This window comes from Charadrius vociferus, unplaced genomic scaffold (assembly GCF_000708025.1).
Source record: "Charadrius vociferus isolate BGI_N301 unplaced genomic scaffold, ASM70802v2 scaffold1284, whole genome shotgun sequence".
Classification (NCBI taxonomy): domain Eukaryota; kingdom Metazoa; phylum Chordata; class Aves; order Charadriiformes; family Charadriidae; genus Charadrius; species Charadrius vociferus.
This window is the reverse complement of record NW_009648060.1, coordinates 34,229-38,672: the sequence shown is the minus strand read 5'-3', so window position 1 is coordinate 38,672 and position 4,444 is coordinate 34,229. Positions and strand designations below refer to the sequence as shown.

At 54.4% G+C, this 4,444-nt stretch overlaps 1 protein-coding gene across 1 annotated transcript in view; it reads left to right on the top strand.

Moving 5' to 3' along the window:
• Positions 1–4,444, top strand: part of MYO1D (myosin ID) — a 141,203-nt gene that overhangs the window by 135,701 nt on the left and 1,058 nt on the right. The window lies entirely within an intron of this gene.

The following is a 4,444-nucleotide window of genomic DNA, read 5'->3' as shown; positions in this document are numbered from 1 at the left end:
CTTTCCCTTCGCCGTTTCACTTCCCACCACTTACTGGCGACGTGGACGCTTTTGTATTATCAGCAGCGCTGACAGATGTCCGTGGCCATTTATGCGCTGCTTGGCTTGTGTTCTCCCTGAGGTCCTCGATTAAATGCTCAGTCAAAACGCTCATATTTCATGGGCCACTGGTCTGCTTCCACTTGGAGTCCTCTCTCCTCTGCCGCTTTCCCTGTTGCCAGCGTTTTACCCGGGTGTCCCATCAGCTCGCGCTGGGTTTCTAACGATGCTCTCACACCGGGATGTGGCTCTCCGGTCCACGTGGCCGCTGTTGGGGCGATGCTTGCGCTGCTTCGCCCGCTCACACCCCGAGCTCTCCCCCCCACTATTTGCCATTAACTCCTCTAATGAGCGCGAGTCACTAGACGGGCGAAGTGAGCTGATGGAAGCGCTCTGACGGTTTGGAGCGGATGAAGGAAGAGAAGTGCCCCGGTCCTGCAGAGTTCGCTGAGCTGTGAAATCCAAAGGGCAAAGAGAAGCCCCCGCGCAATGCGCTGAGGTCAGTGGCCGTGGCTTGTGCCGCCAGGGTGTCGAGAGAGGCTGCTTCCACCCAAAAATGCTGTCTGCGGTTATATAAAAAGATCCGTGTTTTCAGGAAACACCACCACCTTGGTGTTTATTAGACACAGAAATAATTACCGTGTGGTTTATTTTATCCAGAAATTATCTTGTGGTTTGTTATACGCAGGAATTACTGTGTGGTTTATTACATACAGGGATTATCACGTGGTTCCCCGGCAGGACTAGAGCGGCGCTGGGGTTGATCCTGACCTTCCCAGGAAAGCTCTCCTTTCCGGTTTTGCGTTGTGTTTTGTGCGCCGTCTCTCTCCTGGCCGCTGGACCCTGGTGGTCCTCCCCCGGCAGACTCGGGTTCGGCGCTTCCATCTCGCTGTCTCTTCTAATGGAATCGTTGTTTAAAAAGAAATAATTTTATTTCCCAGAAGGTGCCCCGGCAGCAGCATCCATCATTTTGTCCTAATTGACTTCCGCGGGTGGGCAGGTCGCGTCGGGGCTCGGTGAAGCGCCAAAGCTGCCGTCCGACGGGGCTGGGCTGGGTCGGGCAGAGCCGTGTTTGGTACCTACAGTGACATGAGCACCGAGAGCTCATAGATGGTCTCCTAAATGTCTCTCCGTACAAGACAGACGGCAGAAATGTCTCGGAAGCTTGTTAAGGGTTTACTAAAATAGAGGCTGATGTCTGGAACAAATTCTCCTCCGCAGCCTGCAGTAAGGGTCAGTCTAGCGACAGCTCCGGGGGCCGTCAGACCTGCAGGGAGGGCGCTCACCTCCGCGGGTGCCGTAAGTACGAGGGGGGTGAAAGCCGAAGGAGGAGGGCAGGCGTCTTCTCCGGCCAGTGACAACTTTTGGACTGTCTTTTGAGGACGGAAGGTGCGGGCAGTCGTCGCCTGTTGAGCAGAGGGGTGAGCTTGGCCGTTGTTTTTGATAAGAAGCCGGGTCTGAATCGACACAGGATCCTTGAGTTAAGAAGAGAGGGGCGTTTGGGCTGCCGCGGCACGTTGCTCATCTGCGCTTAAAGGACAGATCTTGAAAGTTTGGGTTTAACTCTTAATTCTGACGCAGTTGTCTGTGACCTTGGGCATGTCACAACTCTCTGCGCTCTGACTGCGTCTGCAGCCGCACAATAGTCATAAATACCTTCAGTTCTGCCCTTCAGTCTTTAAATGACAAATATTCCACCTCTAATACGAAACCCAGTCGGTCCTTTAGATTGTCAGAAGGTCAGAAAATTATTCATAAGTAATTAGTAAATTCATAAATGTTCCTTATATACTAGCAGCCGTCGGAATGCTTAGGGAGTTACAGCATGGGTGGTGAATACATGTCTTTCCAAGCTTGAAGTTTAATAGCGCTGACTTCCCTCCACCTTAAATTCACATTAACATCCTTTACCTGACTAAATCATCTCAGCGAGGTGGAAGGTGGAAGAGCAAAGTACCGTGGTGGGATGGTGGGACAGGATTATGCAGTGAAAACTCAGTTTTTAGCCCAAGTTTGAGTGGAAGTGGGACTTGTCTCTCCCTTTGCTGCCATCGGGGTCTTGCAGAGCACCAGTGATCCCCGAAGGGTATTTCCACTGTGCTGCTCTTGTCTATGAAAGACTTTGTCGGACTTCCGGGATTGCGCTGGACCATCTCCAGCTCAGCCTCTTCCTTTGGGGTCTATATTCTGCGGGAACCTGGGGCAGCATCTCCCCAGCTGTGCTACTCGGCAAGATCTCGTTGTAGCGGTGTGGTTTGGAAGGTCTGGGCAGATGCGGGCAGGTGGTTTCTCCCTTTCGGTCAATAAATAAACCATCTTACTCCGGGGCAGCCAGCTGCTGTCATCTCCCCTTTTTGCGGCTGCACCGCCAGGTGTGATGCTGGTGTGACTGATGGATTGGAAACCAAACTGACATCTCCTCCAGCCTCCGCCTTCTTGGCTGTTGACCAAGCATGGGAGGAGCATCCGAGAGACTGGAGGTCCCAGCAGGTCGAGCTGCTTGTGGAGCTGGGGACAGGGTTCAGCATCGCGTTGCCTCGCGGGCAAGACCAAGGATGGGCTCTGTGATCCCTGTGAGGACTCACAAAGGGGATTCTTCTTTGGATGCCATTCAGGAGTCGTCCTGCTTCCCCAGCAGAAGGTTTCGAGGCTGAAACCTAGTCTCGCATGAAGAAAAGCAATGCCTGATCAAGCGTGAATGAGTAGTGTCGTGGTGGGATCTGGAGAACACAGTGGGGGAAGTGAAACCCTTATTTAATGGAAATGTTATGTGGGGCAAAGATCAGAGCATCTTCTCCAGAGCCCACTACCCCAGGACAACGTTAGCTTCATGTAGACATGTAGTTAGTTGATTCTTCTCATTCTGGCAAGAGTGGAGATCTAGAGAGGTTGAGCTTCTTGCTGAAGGTCCCTCACCCACCGGGCTCAACATACATCAAGGAGGGAGGTGATTCTTCCCCTCTACTCTGCTCTGGTGAGACCCCACGTGGAGTACTGCCTCCAGCTCTGGAGATTACAACATAAGAAAAACATGGACCTGTTGGAGCAGGGCCAGAGGAGGCCCCGGAGATGCTGGGAGGGCTGGAGCCCCTCTGCTGGGAGGACAGGCTGGGAGAGGGGGGGGGGGTCAGCCTGGAGAAGAGAAGGCCAAAAAGGGGAGACCTCAGAGCCCCTTCCAGTGCCTAAAGGGGCTCCAGGAGAGCTGGGGAGGGACTCTGGATCAGGGAGGGGCGCCGTGGGATGAGGGGGAATGGCTTCAAACTGGAAGAGGGGAGATTTAGATAAGACCTTAGGAAGAAGTTCTCTCCTGTGCGGGTGGTGATCCCCTGGGGCAGGTTGCCCCGAGAAGCTGTGGCTGCCCCATCCCTGGAGGTGTTCAAGGCCAGGTTGGACGGGGCTTGGAGCAACCTGGGCTGGTGGGGGGTGTCCCTGCACAGGGCAGGGGGTGGCGCTGGATGGTCTTGATGGTCCCTTCCAACCCAAACCATTCTGTGATTCTGTGACCTTCTGATTTCCAGGAGAGGCTCCTGCCTGTGGTCAAAATTCAGGTGAATTCCTCTCCCCTGGTTCGGGCTCCTCAGCACTGTGCGAAAGGCTCAGCGCAGTTTGACTATTACCGGTGACAGACCCTCTGTCTTCTCACCCGTAATTTGATGAGGGCTGCGGGAGAGGAGAAGGAAAGTCGTTAGCGCTGACCCTTGTTACAGACACTTGATGCTAAACCTGCTCTCCCAGCACACGATGGCAGGAATCTCCGAGAGGCTCCTCTGCGTACGCGCCTCCTTCTGCTAAGACACGGTAAAAATAGCAAACTAAGCAGGGATTTTAGCCTCGAGTCCCCGAGGCCGAAGTAAATAAGTATTAAATACCTGAGACAACGTGAGGGCTCTGTGCGCTGCCGCCCTGCCAGCACCCCCCGGCCAAACACCCCCTCATTTCTATGGAAGCGCTGAAGAGCTTAATTATTGGGAAGCGGCGTGAAAAACGCGGCTTGTGGGACGGGACGTGCCTTGAATGGCCTTAACGAAGGGAAAACGAAACCTGTGCTGCGTGAAGGACTTGGGCTGTGTCGGTGAAAATGCTGTAACGACTAAAGCAAGGCGAGACCTCGGGTCGGGAAATTAATAGACGCCCACCGCATCCTCCGCCGTGTATTTCGAGCGTGGAGGGAGGCGGTGGAGTCGATGCCACTCAAGTCTTTAAACCACTCGATATTATGCTGAGAAATTCTGGAAAATCGGGAATTTGAGATCGCGGGAGGGATTTCCCCAACGCCGCCGTCCCCGGGTGTTTCTTCCCGCATCCCCCGGGCCGGCGGTGGCTGCCGGGGACGGATCTGCCGCAGGCGTTTCTCCCACTCATTCTCTCTCCTGTCTGACGCCGCCAGCGCTCTGCCCGTCCCACG